Raw genomic sequence first — 18,587 nt, forward strand, 5'->3', positions numbered from 1 at the left:
AATCTGAGAGAACCAGAGAGGAAGAAGAGCTTGTGGTGGTGTTGGGGGGGCGGGGGGGTGTTAGGGTGTGTGTGTGTGTTGGAGTGTCCTTGTATTTGATAAAGGAACCATTTTCCTAACACATATTACGTTGAAGGGACCAACTGTTCTTTGTGGAGACCAACGCCAAGAGCCATTGCTGTTTTTGGGTTATGGGTTAGGTTTAGGACTAAGATGTGACTTGAGTTTAGGTTAGGCTTGGGTTAGGTATGTCCTGGTAATGGTAAAGGTAAGGCTGTAGAAATGAATGGAAATCAATGAAAGTCCCTGTAAAGATACAGAAACAAGAAACATAATGTGTGTATGTGTGAGTGTGTGTGCATGAGACATATTACAGTGAGATAAGAGCCTGACAGTGGTTGCTCATGTTGAACATCAGCGGTAGTAAAGCATGGGGCCGCTGCAGAGCTGGCCCCTCTCAGTGTGTGTTTGGCCCTAGAGGAATTACTGTAGAAACAATAGCTATGTTCCTCTGACAGCCTACAAGGGTCGGGTGCTGGGGCCGGGGCCGGTGTCGGGGGTGGGGGGCTTGGTCAATGACTCACTGGTGTGATTTCAAAGTGTACCAACTACACAGAGAGCATAAATCATTGGATGAAATACATAATCTGAAAATACCAACTTCCTCTGTTATTTTTCTGCAAAACCTTCATAAAACCCGACACTAAAGAACCACTGTTTGCAGGCTCAGCTCAGAAATTACAATTATTGCCCTAAAAGCATTCATTATTCAAGCGGTATAGCAAGGTAGACTTTAAAAATAGTCTTTTAGGGGTCCCATGGCTAGCCCGACGCTCATTTTTCTCTCAACTATGTTCCCACAGTTTGCCTTGTAGCATCTGGAAATATTTAGAGCTCTGACAGACTGCCTCATTTCCTCCAGTGCAGCTTGTTCCTCCTACCTCTGACAGGAAGATCTGGGATCAAGTGCTGGCAGAGAGACATTTTTATCAGCCACCAGGTCTGTCAGGCTGATGGACGAACCAGATCTTACAACTCACCCAGGGGTGTCTGCCATTATTCCTCCAAGGAAACCTGTCTGCTACGTTCAAATGTGGGCAAATGGTCTTTAGAATTTCACTTCTGCTCCACAGCAAACCAAAACAACCACTTCAAATGGTGTCAGATTCCTCAATGAGAGATGTTGATCTCTCAGGAAAAGGTGAGAAAAATGGAGTGTTAAGTGTGCACATGCTTAGGCCAAAACTTCTTTTACCGTTTTGTTGAACTTACAGGAAGATTTCAGATATTTAGTCTTAGGTAAAAGGCTTTCAGCTAACTCCTATCTACCTGGGAAGAAAAAAAACACCTGCAGAAAAGTAACCATGCACTGGGGCCAGTGGAGCAATTGGGGACACTACCAGAAGGCGAAGCAGGGGAAGAATCCTGCCCAGGGACACGATGACAGACGAAATGAGGGTTTCGAACCGGCAACTCACCGGTTACAGGACAAACTGCTCCTCAATTGCAAAGGAAGGCCAACATTAATTAATTCTTGCCCAGCACCTTGCAAAAGTTTTTCTACTTTTTAAAGGTGTTGAACTCTTTCCCTATTAGTCACATTCTAACCACTGTTGGTGTACATTACTGGGATTTAAAGTGATGAAGCAGGGTATATGTTCAAAAGGGAGATAAATAAAAAGGGGAAATCATACAAGGTTTTCAAAGTCTTTCTTCAAATAAAAATTTGAAAAGTATTCTGATGTGAACCTCAAAACGTTTGAATCAGCTTTGCACATCTACTGACTGAAATGATGTTTATATGTAATTGACTCAGATTCTCTCTGCTTGATTGGACTGAATTGACTTCCTTAAGTTCCTTTAGACATGTGTTGCAAATTGGTGTTATATAAATAAACTTAATTGAATGGAAAACTGAATTTCATTAGAATTTAGATTTTGGCTCTCCTGGCCACATCTGAGCCTTTTACTGAGGGAAATATAAACAGACGTTAACCAAGCATGCAGACACAGTCTATGGTGGAAGGAGACTTCTTATGTTTACCAGATGTCTCTTCATTTGCTTCAGTTTTGTGCAGACAACCAGAGGGCGGGTAGGAGGAAGATCAGACATGGTGCTGGTCCAACACCCTTCAAACTTCCATCCAGCACTAAACCAGATCTTAACTGCACTTCTCTCCTTGTCTTGAGCATGTTGCCTAGCGACATTGCATCCCTCTGCAAATCTATCTACAATATTTCCCTGGAGATTACAGCGCAACAAGTCAACATCAGCAACACTCAGATATGAATCTTTATGGTTCATAATGTCTGTACTGCTCCTTTAGGAACTGATCAATAAACATAAAACAATGAACTTAGTCAACAAGATCCTGCAAAAGGACTCATGGCACACGTAACTTATAAACTGTTAATGACAATTCATAGGCAGGCATCAAGTCTAACAAGCTTCCTGGATGCTTGTTGTCATGGTGCCTACAGGTCCATAGATATCTATTAACATGGAGCCCGTGAAATGAAATGGACTGTTCAGATTTTGTGGTTGAACTCCTCTGATGGTTACAGTAAAGTCAGCAGTCAGCAGCGCTGGCTCCATATCATCACGATGTATAACACGATGGTCCGCTGACGTCTCTATCACACAGGGTTTGGCTGATACTGTGTAAAGCTTTTTTGTGTTATTTTCTGGGTGTCGTGGCCTTTATTTGACAGTGGTCAGACAGTAAAGAGAGCTCTGAGAGAGGGAGAAGACATGTGGCAAAGGTCAGTGGACCGATGACGGCTGTATCGAGGTCTGAAGCTTCCGTATATGGGTTTGCACGCTCTCCTGGACTAACTGCCGCGTCCAGGACCTGATCTGTTTAAGGAAGCTAAGTAATAATTAGCTGATTCTGCAGTAAATACTCAAGCAGGAAGATCCTTGATGTTGGACTGCTTAAAGCCAGAAGCAAACCTACCTTTTTTTTGGGTTTACAATCATGGAATCAGGTTTAGAGGAGCTGACAAAGATCGTGGTCACTTCACACTCAGCTGTAAAATGTTCTAGTATATGATAAAAAGTAACAGCTTGAAGACACCAAAAGAACCACATCATCTGCAAAGATGAGACCCTGAGGTACCAAACCCAGATCGCGTGCATGTATACCACAAACAGAGAGACAAGGGACAGCCCTGGTAAAACCCAGCCTTTTACAGGGAACATGCTTGACTTGAAAAAATAGACATCACTCTGGCTTTGGTTGGACAAAGACCAATATTCCTTAAAATCATCCCCATTGGGCTCTGCACAAAATGCCTTACAAAGTCATAAGTCTTCTCCAGATCCATAAAACACATGTAGAGCCAAGAGATCCAAGTCAGCATGATCTTGTGAATGTGACAAAGATTTGTTTAGGTATAATGTATTCTGTGTATTGCAACTTGGCTTTTCACAACATACTGAAGCTAATGTATGTAACTTTCAATGTTTTTTACATATTTGTTAAAATTATCATTATGTTGTGACAGTATGATATAAGACAATTAATCTGTGAAAAAATTTAACTCCATTGCCTTCTCCCAGTGCAAACTACAGAAATACACCATTTGGTCAGAAACAACCAATCAGAGCCAGGAGGAGGATCCCAGTGCTGTCAATCATTCTTATCCTAAAGCCCTCTCTTCTCCGCTGCAATACAACTGGTTCACCACAACATAGCTCTAAACATATACTAAGACTAGTTAGCATAGGCACCAATGTGGGTGGGTAAATGGTTTTCTTGGACCGGTAAGTTGTTTTTCCACCATTAGCACTTTTAATAGTATACACAAGGTTGACTGACAGTGCTCCTGGCTCTGATTGGCTGTTGATCGGGAGCGGTGCATTTTTGCAGATCGCAATAGTAACACTGGGAGGAAGTGGGTGAGATCAATTTTTTCACGGATTATCTGTCTCATAGCATACTGTCCTGACATGGTTACAGTTTTAATATGGAAAATACATTTTTGTAAAAGTTATATATTGCCGCTTCCACAGTTAAATTACAGGAGAAAACACAAGCATTGTGCCAGTCCAATCCAGTGTTGACAGAACTAGAAAATAGAATTCAATGTCTCTCTTCTAAGCAATGAGAGAGCCAACAACATCCTTCATATCTGAATGTTTGGATTTTGTCTCCTGGTTGTGTCAAAATTAGATGGGGCAACTGTGGCTCTCTGGGTAAAGTGGTCATCTTGAGATCGGAAGGTTGTAGGTTCTATTCCAGGTTCCTGTCATGTTGATGTGCCTCTGGCACTTTAACCCCAAGTTGCCTACCGATTGGTGTATAAATGTGTGAGCGTTTGTGAGTGTGAATGGGTGAATGTGTCTATAGTGTAAAGCGCTTTCTGTGCTCAAAAATTATTGAAAAAGCGCTATACAAGTTCAGTCTTTAAAGTCTTTTAAAGCTTCACATCGTTTTCAATGTGTAGTAGTTTTGCTTTGCAAGGCGAGACCTCCTGACTGAGATCAGACACAGATACTTTGTCCCAACTGAACAGCGCTACATGACCGTGCTATGGGACTCAGCCTCCTCATGTTACAGCTAAACAGAAATGACTGATCACATTCACTGCTAATCCAACATTATTTATTTCACATTGGCTGTTATCTTCCTAATTGAACTGAATGAACAAATCAAAGATCTGTTGTTTTTACATGTTTGACCAGGCTTGTGAAGCTATTGGTGGATTTAAGGGTACATTCACACCGGATAGTCCGGTAGACTTGGTTCGACTGGGGACTAAAATTGCAACATTCATTACATTTTAAGAACTCTAGTTCGCATTCACACTGCACTGTCAAACGACTAAAACTAACTGAAAAACCTGTTCCCTCTGTCGCCTGTGGGGGCGCTGCACCAAGAACTACTGAAAGAATCGACACAAAACCTCTGAAGAAGGCCAGCGCAACTTTCTTCTTCACAAAAAGTAAAAAAACGGAGCAATGTCAGATTTTAGCAGTTGTAGGATTTCTTCATTCATTTACATTACTGGTATGGACATCGCCTGTTAGCCGCTAACGCTAGCGACGCTCCTGCAGGTGCTGTTACTACGTGGCGAGTCTGTCCACTAAACTAGGCTGTTCCAATGCGGGATGAGCAGGAATCACAAAAATGATTGCAGAGCCTTTTTTTCTTACCCGATTTCTATAAATATGGCTTAAATTAAAGCTGAGAAAATTGCTGATGTTTGTAAGTATTCTCCCTTGATATAAATCTATAAACAGTTTGGTTTCTATCAAGATGCAAGAGAGGACTAAGCAAATTCCTCCATCCTATTTGATGATTAAATGTTCAAATAAACGAGGTAATTAGTTCAGTTTTTGTTATTTATTAAAGGTTTAAAAATTACAGCAGCTACTAAGACCAGATTCCACAAAAATCCTTAAGTTGCTCTAAAGGAAATACAGTTTTAGCAACAAAACCTGGTGATCGGAGCACACAACACATATGTGGATTAGATAGAACTAAAATAATCCTTAGATTTTTCTTTAATAACATTTATCTATTATTACATATCTCAACAACTGCATCACAAACAGGATATCATCTCTGCAGCCCAAAGCACTTCATTCACCTCCTGAGATAAATCCTGCAGATAATAGTCAGAGGTGACTCGCTGCCCTTTGCTTCTGAAGAAAGAACATTTCCAACAGTGCTGCTGCTATCAAACAGAAAGGTCTTCCTGAACTGTCAACTACTTGATAGCAAGAGGTCCAAGCAGTAAAGCCTTAGAGCAGAAAGCACAAAGGAATGAAAGAAATATGAATCAGAAGCAGAAACAATCTGATGTTTCAGTGACAGAAGACAGAGCTATGAAGTGACATTAGCTCAAACATAGACACCATAATTTTTTAAAACCAATAAAAACAGACCAAATCTCATCAGCTATTAACTACCCAATCTGTAGATATGAATGGTAAAATTTAACTGGAGTCGTAACATCCATGTTGAATACTAACTCTGCATGAAGGTGTTTAAATGAGCATGTTCAGGATTTTACATTACATTTAGGAACTAATGAGAATCAAGAACAAACCTTTGATTCTTAAACCAGAAAAAGAGTCAAGACTATTTTCCTAGAGTTAAGGTGTTGGTGTCGGGTGTTTATGCAGGATGCTACGTCGCCACAGTGCAGGTGTGGATTAAAGGCCTGCCTTTTCCACTCAATTTTAAAGGGGCAGTATTATGTATGCACCTTACTGTTTACTGGTGGTAATAAAATAACACCATCAAAAGTAATCGCTTAAAATATTTCCACATTACATTACAGAAGGCCCGGGGGTGAACAAGCAGTGAATAAGCAGTGCTGAGTAGACAGCTTAGCCGTTTATGTGACATTTAGCAGAGCTGCAGGGTAGTGAAACCTGGATGGTGCAAAGGCTGTCGTTTGGAGTGCTGGGGCCAAAAAAATACTATCAAATCAGCAGGGTCGATTCAGAGCTGTCACAACATCCTGGTGGCCAGTACCAAGAAACAAAAAAAGCTTTTTCTTTACCAAGCAATTTACAAAGGCTGGATGTAGAAATGACCCCACAGAAGATTCATCTTAAACCTTCTCACATTTCTTATAAAGACAAACCTACAGTCAGAAATATTTTTTGATCTTAAATGCAAAATGCTGATTTTTTTGTACAGTTTTGGCTTCATTACTGTTCTTGGTGTGTTGCTTTTTCAGCTAAAGGCTTACTGTAGAATCTGCATCCCATTACTAATTTAGTTGACGATTACGTCAATAATCAATTCATCATGATTAATAAAAATAGTCATTTGCCAGGATTAGCTCTTTGCATTAGGAGTGCATTTTATATCGGTACTAATATCGGTATTGGACAATATTAGTCATTTTTTAACAAATCTGTCCAATAAATCAAACTGGGGCAATATTAGTAACAATATTTATTTCCATTTTGTTGCCATTTGTTTCTAGAGTGGGAGCGGAGGAAGTTGGTCATGTGGTAGTGATAGTAACTAAAGCAGAGAAGCAATGGTAAAGTTAGCAGTGTGGTAGATTTTATCAAGCTGTCGAAAGGGTTGAGAAATATGTATAACATGTACAATTAGGCCTGTCGCGATAAACAATAACCTCATTTTAATTATCGGCTTTATCGTTTCTTCAGGCCTTTTTCCTCTTTCTGTTGATGACACTGAATAAAAAAAAGCTTAACTCCGGTGCTCTCCACTGACCCTCCCTTCCTCATTTCCTTAGTGTAAAGCCCAGCGCAGACGACACGATCTTAGAGCTGTCGGCCCATTGTGGGCCCATTTTCAAAACCTGAGAGACCACACGTTAGCCGGCAGAAATCCTAGGTGTAACGGTTCGATCATGACATGTGGTGTCCAACAATGGGCACTAAATAATGACTACAAGTCCAGTTAACAAATATTAAAACCAGGCATTAATCAATGCTTTACTACAATCTACCTGCAATGCATGTGGCTAGTGTCTTCAAACGCCCAACGTTCTAAGATTGTTGTAAGGGGAAAATCGGGCAAAAAATCGTGTAGTGTGAACTATTGCATCAGGTAGTCGATGTGCCCATCGTCTCTATTTAAATCTAATGATTACTGAAGGGTAACATAGTGTACAGACTTCATAATCTGCACTCTTAGTTGAATGCAGTATTTATTTCCACTTTGGCTTTATGTTGTTTAGTTTTTATTCAAGTACATTTTTTGTTAATGGAGACTGAGAATCCATTTTATTTTTGTTTTTGGTTATTTTGTGTATTTTGTTTATCTGTTCCAGTGTTAAGTGTTAGACTTTGAAAATAAAGTGTATCTACCTTTGGCAGGAAATCACATGCATTATTACGTCATTTCCATTAAATCCGTGTAAAAAGGTCTTCAAACAATATTATAATTTATCACAATAATTTTTGAGACAACTAATCGCTCAGCAAAATTTGTTATTGTGACAGGCCTATGTACAATACCGGTAAATATTGTTTATCAGCCATAACAGCAATATTAATATTGGATATCAATATCGGTACAAATTTTGAGATTAGTACATCCCTACTTTATACATTTCTGATATAACCTAAAGTGAACTGAAATCTTCAAAGGTTGATAGGAAATCTGTTTTATTTCCATTTGAATAACATTAGATGTGTTGTTCTAAAGAGGAATTTAGAAAGAATAAAATCCTATGCCAGCATGGTGTCTCTTCCCCAGAGAAATGCTCTCAGCTACAGCTTGTCTTTCATCTTTTGCATCACAAAAACGCAGTATCTTCAGCAAGATCTGATTTACTGTTTGATGTGCATTTAGAAGACTCGCCTACCAGAGCATGTTCTCCATGCCCAGTCAAGGAGAAAGTTGGCTTTTCTTAAACAAAAATAAGCATGTCCAATCTCAGCAACAACAAACCTCCAAATACAGCTATACGTACAGCATCATTATGAAAATGTATTTTAATGACAACCACAGTAAATATAAAGAGTTGAGCTCATTTCATTAGTCCTAACTGTTAATTCACCCTAAGAAATGTTTTATACATGCTTTCACAAATTATGATTTAAAGTTGATTCTAATTGATTGTATTTTATAATTGGCCCTGTAAAATATCTAGGATCTGAACCACAGCCAAAGAAAATATAGTAATATTATTAAATATTGCTAATATAAATATGATCACTTATCTCCATAATTCATTAAAACACACTAAAAATACACTAATAACAATTGCTAATTACATGTGTATGTCTTTCTGATACTGCAGAGTCCTAAAACAGACTCAGTGATTCCATAAAGCTTTACCAATAATCATACTGCTGGTGATTTTATGAAAAGCAGCTTCAAAACAACAGATGATTAATGAAGTCTGATTATATGATGGTTTATCATGTTTACTGACTGGTGTCTGCAAAAAGGGCTTCAGCCTTGACATTACATGGTGATCAGGATGTCCACAGAAAACAAATGCAGATCCATGCATTCCTGAAGGTCACAGAAACACGCTCATTCAGTTGGCTGGCATCCTTCAGACACACAGGCATGATGGCATAGCGCTTTCACGACCTCAGCTGTTTACAGCTCAATGATTGGAGGAAAAGCGTGAAGAGAAACATTTGGTCAGAGGCAGAGCACTAAGACCTCAGCGTTCCACTGGGTCATGCTGTATGGAGAGAAAGGGTGTTGGCAAATCAAAGGAAACACGGTATGACCTTCCAGGCGATCACATAATGATCTATTGCGGCTGTCCCCACAGTCATCACGGCACCATTGATTAGGTTGAGCATTGATTTAATGTCACTTTTCTATCCAGATGGGCTCCAATAAACCACAATCAGTCAGAGCCAGAAACATTCTGTGTGTGTGTAATTTACTCTACCTTCATGTTTGTGACCAGACTCCAAGTTGCACAGACCATTCTTCGATTTTTATTTGACTTTTATTTAACCAGGTCAAGCTTAATTTAGAGTGTCCAGGCCAAGACTACAGCATGATACTTAAATATTACTAACACAACACAAACATTCCAACTAAAATATATAAAAATCAGGTAAAACAAGGAGTGCACCGATTGCAAATTTCTGGCTGCTCACTGATTTTATAAACCCTGACCTGCTGATTCCGATTTACCATTTTTTTGTCTGAAAAGTTTCTAAATATAGCAACAAAGTCACTGAGTTGGCAACTTGGTGGGGGTCTGTCGGTCGGTCAGCCCTCTCTCCTGGCAGACGAAAAGGGGACAGTGGATGACTTTCAGACCTGTATGGAGGTAGATAAGGTCTGTTTCAATCATCTATGAATGAATGGGTCCCAGTATTGACCCCTAACTCTCCTTTATTGGCTGAGGTATTTAGAGGTATTACCTTACAATAATAATTTTCTGCCATTCATTTTTGAAGCAGCGGATAGTTTTATGGGACAGATCTGCTCTGGATAAACAATGCAAATGAAATGAAACAAACTTATTTTAGGATTAGGGTCAACACAATTCATAAAAATGTTAATGACTTTAAATACTGCGGTTAAATTCTTGTGTAATGTTTATTTCTAAAACCAGATTGTAAATCTGACATAAACTTGGTAATAATTAAAAACTCCTTTAATTGACACAGTCGGCCAGGACACACATTTGACAACAGGCGACTACTTAGAGTAGAGGAGTCGCCTCCTTTCAAGAGGTGAAACACACAGGCAGACCTCCATAGGGCTGACATCTGTTTCCAGATAAAGATAAAACATGTTTGTGGTTGGCTAATTAAGGCTCTGCAAGTTTTAAAAACAATGGCTATTTTTTTAGACAGATGAGTTATGGAGTGAACTAAGCATTCTTTCAACCTGTCACTATAAACATCCGAAAAGGTCCTAATCATATGTTTACTATTCTTTGTGAACAATTATGGATGATTAATGGATGAATGCATTCATTTTAGGTTAAATTAATGCTACTCTAATTCTTACCCTTCAGCTAACATAACATCATTTAAGACCTGAACCTTGTCAGGAATAGTTTCTGAATATGGTAGAAGAGAACTCCAAATGAGCAGTGTCTAATAAGATGACAATGTTTAGCTTGCTTTGCAAGATGGTAAATTTTCATCCTTCCATTTCTTTGAATAAAAGCACCAATCTCTGTAGGAGTTACATTCAGGTCAAAGGGTCTCTTCTGATACTTTTCCTACATTTTGAAACATTATCTGACTGAGACGCATCTCTTTATAAAACTCAAACAAACCTTTTTATAAGCTGTCCATAAAATATTTGTAAGTAGGACTGGTTCTAACTCAATAGAAATCAAATTGGCCAAGACAGCTTCTCGATCTGGACAAGTCATTATTACTGAATTACAGGCCAGTTCCAACCTTCCATTCGTCAGCCAAGTTATTGAAAAAGTTGTTTCCAACCGCTGTGATGTAGAATCAACATTCTGAATCGGCCTGGGCTTCACAGACACCTCCTGCAAGGATGGCTCTTGTAAATGTGCGGGCCTTATGAAACAAAAGGTTCATTCCACATAATTTCTTATGTTCCATGCGATTGGAGTTCTTCTAAGTAGCCGGGACATGGATGAGAGATGGCAAGTCTATGGTTTTTCCTTAACTCTTTCTCTCTGACTCATCATTTCAAGGTGTAGAGGAGGATTAACTGTTTATGAGAACCACTTTATTACAAACATCTCCAAGTTTGTAATAACTTGGAGATGTTTTGAACTGAGGTATACCCTACTAGTACTGTCAGAGGAAATTTGCTGACCAACAATGTTTAAGATTTTCCTAAAGACCTTTCAGAGTTTTTAGGTGCCTAAATATAATCATATTTTAGTAAATGCTGACTTTGACATTTATGTGTGTTGAGCTGATGAACCATTAAAATCTTATTCAGTCTTTAATGGGTTGGAAATTAAACACCTCAGCTTTTATTAATAATCCTGTCAGAGATTCTGGGAGAGCTTTTTGTCTCACCACAAATAAATTGCTTTTGCAGTTTCAGGAAACCTGTGTTGAGAAAAAGACCATAGACACTGTGGTCTGGTTGAAAACCAGCCACCCTGAGCAATCTATTCTTAGAAACCATTGCATCTCCTTCCACTGTGATTAATCTGTGTTTGACACCTAATAGGCCACCCAATAATTACATTGTCTTCATGGCCTCGAGGCTTCATGGCTCTGAGTTTCAGACAAAGGAAAACTCAGTACAGTATCTGATAACCTGGTTAATGCTGGTTGCCTGGAGCCATGCATCAAACCGCATATTTGAAATAGGAAGGGGCTATCCCCAACCTGTTCCCACAAAGACAGCAGAATAAACTTGTCCAAAATGTCTTAGAATGCTGCAGCCTGAGGAGTTCCTTTAACTGGAACTAAAGGGCTGAGCCAAACACCTGAGAAACTGCTCCACACCATAATCCTTTATGGGCATTAATATAATCCTGTAATTTCAAAGTACAAATAAAATTAAGACCACAGTGGAAACACGTCATGAAGATGTACAGTACAGACCAAAAGTTTGGACACAACTGTGTGTCCAAACTTTTGGTCTGTACTGTACATGTGTTCAACTTCAAATAAGTGAGAAAAAGAGAAGCAGATACTTGTAGAGAAAGCAATGAAGAACACTAGTACCAACAGTGAGCCATGCAAAGACAAAGACACAACAAAGACGGTAGCAGAGTCCTAGAGAGAGCAAATGGATGAGCTAAAAACACGTGGCAGAAAACACAACACTTTCAGAAGTCCAACAGTCAATGCCTCAGTAGACATGGGCCAAAACAACAAGCAGGACACCTCATTTGGTATTTCATTACTTCACTTCTTTCTCCAAGCTAAACCCTGCCTACCTTCTGTTTCAGCTGCTGCTGGGCATTCATCACCTGAGTGAAATCAAAGCCTTGCCATGAGGGTGTAATCCTCTCTGTGTGAGGCTGCTGCTGAGGGAGGAGAGGAGCAGAGGGGTGGAGGGGGCTGTGAAAATCTTCCTGCCAAAACTGAAATGGAAACTTCAAGAAACCCAACCCAAGCTTTGGACCCATTAGACCTGGTGCCAACATTTTCACTGTACGTGTGTGTTTGGGCAGTTCCTTAATCCCGTCTTCCCTCCTTCCAACTCTGCAGACACTCTATCAAAGCATCCATCTAGGGATGATTTCCGGGGATCCATTAGTTCTTTCAACAGCCTCCGTCCCTGCAGAACTTCCACGACACCACCCCCAACAGGGACCCAAGCTTGAAGGTGATGGCTGCTGAAAGCAGACCACAAAAGGAAACATTAAGAATTTAACAACCGTGGCAGCTACATCAGATGGAAAATCTACTGACGCATGCAGACAATTAAGCAGAGCTGCACAGCGGTCCAGACAATCCTGAGGGAATCTGTCACTTTCCCTTATTGGGTCTTATGAGGCACCCCGTTTAATAAATAGGAGCTCAGGGTCCTACCAGCAGACAAACCAATGTCAGGGTAGGAGCGCCAGGCGAGTGAATGGCTCCCACAAGCTCCATATGGGGAACAGGTGACCTACAACTGGCTGACCACAAAGCAGCTACTTTTAAACTGTCACTGCACCAAGCAGGTAATTCATCTGATCAAGATGAGAAAAACCGAGAAGACTAAATGGACAAAGTTACTCTGGTTGATCAGCCTTCAGACTGCTTCAAAACAAGCAGCAGTAAAACATCAGAGTCCAAGATGTAAATAGGAGGAGTGAGTGGGAACACAATCCTTGAGTGGATAAAAACAAGGCATGAGCTGCAAAGCCTGCTGGATCAAAAGTATCCTGCTCTGATTTTATGATGGGCTGCTCAGTTCCGGCATCTCACTGCACTATCGATTCGGTAGCACTGTAGTTTGGAGAGACACTGGCCGGATGAGACGTATGGAGAGATAAACAGAGGGGGCATAGTGGGGAAACACTCTGAATCAGCCCCAGAATACAGACTCTGGGGCTTATTCAGAGTGAAGCAGGTTTAGTCTGCTTCATGAACAGGAGATCCACTGAACAGTTTGCACAGTCTGATACTTTATAACTGGAGGTTCTCGATCAAACGACATCTATCCACCAGATCTGACCTACAGAATCAAGTCTCTACAGTTTCTGTATTCACATTAATTTACTCCCTGCTACCAGAGAGAAGAACTTTGACCTCTGTACCTTAAGTGTGTGTTTGATCAATTCTTAGAAAATCATCTGAATGACATCATTTAACTCATTTCTCTTTATTTGAGAAAAAGCGATTGGGCCAACTTGCGTATGTGTGAAATACTATTTACCCCATAAAATCAATGACTGGTTGTTTCACCCTTTGCAGGAACATCTGCCATCAAGTGTCTGATAACTAGTCAGTGGGATGTTAAATTGTAAAATTGAGATCTTTTGAAACATTGAAGTGACAAGAAACAAAATTCTAATTTAACTGGACAAATACCTTTTCACAGCACTGTAAGAACATCATTCCCTAATGGATAAGATTCCTTCCACACTTAAGTTCCACATGTCTGGTTTTCTGGTTCCATTTATAAAATCTAACTGATACTGGAAATAAATGAGGTCCCCTTCTCTTAGTAACAGCACCTACCCTGAAGGCTGTAGGTATTGTGTTTCGGAAAGCTTTAATTTATCCGCCGTTATCAGTTAACTAGGCTAACTAGGCCTGAGCATAGTTAGTTCCCTGGTCAGTTAGTTCCCGGAACTAACTACTACTATAGTGTAGTAGAGTTCATAAAAGTTCCCTAATGCAGCTTTAAAGCCAAATTCTAACCATAAAAAGAAACTTGGAAGAGAACAGGTCACAAAGCCACTGAAAAACAATTTGATAGAAGCAAGTCTACAAATACTGTCATGCAAAAATGATGAGGGTAGACATTTTAGAAAAAAAGAATCATATTTTAGAAAGTAGGCTGAGAACACCTTATGACTGATGGGCCGCATTCCTGACAGATGTAAGCAGAATAAACCTAAGGGTTTCTCCACATAAAAATCTGGGATGAGGAAAAGAATGAAATAAATAAATGACAGTATCTTGTTTTCCACAACCTAGAAACAAAAGAACAGCAGTGTCTTGTTGGAAGGAGCCAGTACAGCTACAGAAGGTCACTAACCACTACAAATGACCACCAGGGTTCACCCACACTAAATCATGACAAAACAAAACGTTGCCCGTTTTAAACACAGTTGCGCAGCCCAGGGTGGGACTGGGATCGATGTATCTAATAATCTAGCTGATCTTCAACATTATGGGTGAAAAGCAGCTTAATGGTAATGGCCTGGTCCACAATAAATGGCTCATATTTGGTCATTACCAACATAATGACAGCGGTTGCATGATGTTTGAAATCCGCCCCAGAGAGCTTAACGTTGCAGTTTTAAAATATTGAGGCACTATTTCAATTATATCCTCTTAACTCTGCTTCCTAGACTTAAACCTGTCGTTTGGTATGGGAAATCCAAACAATGAATAAAATCAAATAACAGCCTTAAAAACCACAGGTCAATGCAGTAGAAATGTTTCCTAATCAATTCTTGAACCTTGACCTAAAAAAAAAGAAAAGATAATCTCTATAGCTTCCTAGATGACATATCTGTGTCAGTGATTTAGCTGTACATGCCTGCTGCTGTAGCTTTTCAGCTTTATCTAAGACTCCTCTTTTCCAACCCATAATCTGAGGTACACTTGATCTACACAATCTCTGTAGATCAAGTGTTACATTTGTCTCTGCAATGTAAACCAACAACGTTATTCAGCCTCTGCTTCAGACGAGTGGACAGACCGAATCCGGATTTGGTTCTGGTTAGCCACACAGAGATATGCTTCACTTCTTTATCAATGAAAGGATTAACACTGCAGATATTCATTTGACATTTTCTTCTCAGTATCATTTTTCTATTCTGATTGAAATATTACACAGTCTAATGCCAAAGATGACGAGTTTGTCATGGTGTGTGAGGCTGAGGCTGCTGGCCCAGTGGAACTAAGGCAGCGTACATCTGACTTTCATCATGCTGGAGGACAGAAATCTTTCCTCCCGGATGCCGTGCAGGAGAAAAAGCAGCTGTTAACGGGCGTGTACAGCTGTGTACGGCTCTCCCTGCCTCAGCAGCAGACAGGCTTACCAGTCCAGATGATATTTCTCTGAGGATGTCTCTAGCCGTTTAGCAGGAGGTTGCAGGGTCACATCTTTTACACTTTTACTGTCTGTACTGCAGATGGTAACAGCACTTTATTTACTCAATATTTTTAAAAAAAAGATAAAACAAGCTTTATTGTCATGTTTCTTCGTATTTTCAAAATGGCTGTCATATTGTTTTGTGACAAAGACTATTTATACTGCACTTTATCTTTTTATGGAATTTTTTTGCATTGTGTTTAATTATTTGCTGATACTGTCAGTTGCATTTGCTCCCCACAGCTCCTGTTAATGGTAGTTTCCATCTTATATTGTATAGCTTCTGTTTTCCCATCTGTACATCCAATGTAACCTTTCAGAATATACTCAGATCATCTTGAATTGGTTCGTCACAATTTCATAGTTCAAGATAACTCCTAAAGCACAGTGTTCACCTTTCTACTACACCAAGGGCTGGTCCTAAATATTGTAGGTGTAATTGCATCTTTTAACACCTCAAAAACGGTATTTGTTTGCAAGTAATGTAATGGTAGCTGCAGTAGCTCTGTTTCCTCAAGGATATGGTGCTGTTTACATGGTAACGTTTCCAACAATGTTTCCCATTGTGTATCCAGAAAAAGCTTACACAACAGTGGAATGAAAGTGGAAATAGCAGTAGAAACTATGTAGTGTAAATGCCAGAAGGTGGAGAAACTTGGTGAACTTTCTAAATCGGTGTATTTTATAGCCCGTTGCTTGTAGATGTGCACCTACACAAACACATCATCTGATGCCTCTGATTCCTGTGCCATCCCTAATGGCATAAATGTTCCACAGTGAGCAGATTTTGCTTTAACACCCCAAATAACCAGAAGAGGTGCAGCAGCACAGACAGGACACGGAAGTCCTCCATTGTTGTGCTGTGCGCAGGTGAAAACCGGGTCTGAGAGCACTAGAGCAAAATGGCATGACTGACAATTTCTAAATCTTTTTGGTTTGCATTTACATGGATCACATTACATTTCTAAAAAGTTTCACTCTGGAGCCTGTCGTCAAAGCTTTGCTGTTTTTGTCCAACCACAACAATGTTACTGTGTAAGCAAAAAGCCAAGACTTTGTAAACAGGTAGAACAGGTCATTTTAGTGGCATTAAAAATACCAAAAACTAAACTTGGAGGTTTATAAATCTATAAACCCTGGCTCATTTTTTTGGTTTGGTTTACCACAACAGTCCCAGGGTTAAAACACCAAGAAAAGAAATTACTGTCCTGTTGGGTTTCACTAACATCATTAGGTAATATGTGTCATTGAAACGCTTCAGCATGAATAACTATCAAGTTTGGAAGTTAGACATGTGCCTTCCAGTGTGTGTTCAACCTGAATGAATCTCTGCGTATAAGTGCAGGAGGAAGTGATACTCACACTGGAAGGAAGTGAGAGTGGTTGTGTTTAAACAACATCCCTGCATGACCTCCGGCAGCTAAACCTGTTTCTACAGTCGGTGTTAACATGTCATGACCTTACCTTACCCCAATGAGTTTAACTTTAAGATAAAGTTATTTGACTCAAATGAAACTCTTTAGTTTATGGACAGAAGATATGACTGGCTGGGAGTTCTGAGCAGCAGCCTCTCTGCAGGGGAAAAGTGTGTTAAGAGTCTAATCATTCATCCTACAGAGACAGTGTGCAGAGACAATTAATGCACACTAATGACTTTATTCACACATCCAGGCTCCATGGCAGAAACACCCCAGTAAGCTGCGGCTAACTGCAGATGAGAGAGGATGGAGGAGTAAAACGTGCAGAAACTGGAATCATATGATTCTTATAATAATGCATCAGACATCTTTGCTTTGATTCTTTAAAACTAGTCTGAAGCTGAGCTTAGGGAACACAACTGCTACAGGTCACACTGAATCTTTATCTACCTGAATGTTACACATCAGCAGGGTCCATTTGGGGAAAAAAATACATACTGAACCAGCATTGCTCTGCTCTGTAACATCACTGAACCCACTCTCAGAGGGATTCTCCATTAAATGAATCAACTTTCACTGTCAGAGGGAAACAAGCTGCTCCTTACAGCGTGACAATGATCTTCCCAGATCCACAGCAGTGTGTGCTTATCTGAGCTAAGACCTGAAGGATCTCAGGAGAGATTAGCAACACCCATTGACCAGTACAACAGTTAGCTACCACAGCAACTGATCATAGCTGTTAGACAGACATAGTTGATAAAGGAGTTATGCTTTCTTTTTAAAGTCTTTCTGCCATTTAGCTATCAAACAGTGTGACAGGTGTTCTCCAGATAAGAGAAAACAATTTCACTTCATGATAGAACAAAATGACAAATAAAGACTCTACTTGTTTCTAACCTAGAAAGGAGATGTTTAATGTGTCAGGTCGGTGAGAATTTGGGCTCGTTTTTCGGCCAGGTCCCTTACATCTGTTAGTTGATATATTAAACAGAAAACCACCAAACAACTGAATGGTGTTTTAACAGCATATGAACATTCACAATTTTAAATAAGTAATGTTCCAGCGTCACCCTTCTACACTTCCGATACTGTGATATCCAGCTAAACTAAGTTGCTATAGATTGTTGGACATGCTAAAACATTGTTAGGCATAAGCTTTGTATATATCACACATGCTCCAAGCCCCATTAAAATGGAATTTACAGAAATGGAGTAATGTTGCTGCAAGGAAAACCATTATAATCTCACATGTTCTCATTGTATGTCATGCAGGATGAACGGATGAAAGCTCACTCACCTCAGCATGCCAAATGCTCAAACTGCCAGGAGCATATTTCTGAATAATTCAACTAATTTTATTTTTATTTTAGGAAACTCGCAGACTAAAAAAGACTCTAAAAGAGACTGAATATATAAATCTTATTAACCACTCAAATCACTTGTCAAAAGTAGGTGAGACCAGTCCTCATTTCCATCCATAACATGATTTAAAAAATAAGGTAAAAGCTCATTGAATAGAGTGTGAGGTCCATAGAAA

General features: G+C 39.7%; 1 protein-coding gene across 1 annotated transcript in view; it reads right to left on the bottom strand.

Annotated features, from left to right (window-relative positions):
• LOC116731299 (ubiquitin-conjugating enzyme E2 E2-like) overlaps window positions 1–18,587 on the bottom strand; it is a 52,224-nt gene that overhangs the window by 14,430 nt on the left and 19,207 nt on the right. The window lies entirely within an intron of this gene.

This window comes from Xiphophorus hellerii, chromosome 13, assembly GCF_003331165.1.
Source record: "Xiphophorus hellerii strain 12219 chromosome 13, Xiphophorus_hellerii-4.1, whole genome shotgun sequence".
Taxonomy (NCBI): Eukaryota; Metazoa; Chordata; class Actinopteri; order Cyprinodontiformes; family Poeciliidae; genus Xiphophorus; species Xiphophorus hellerii.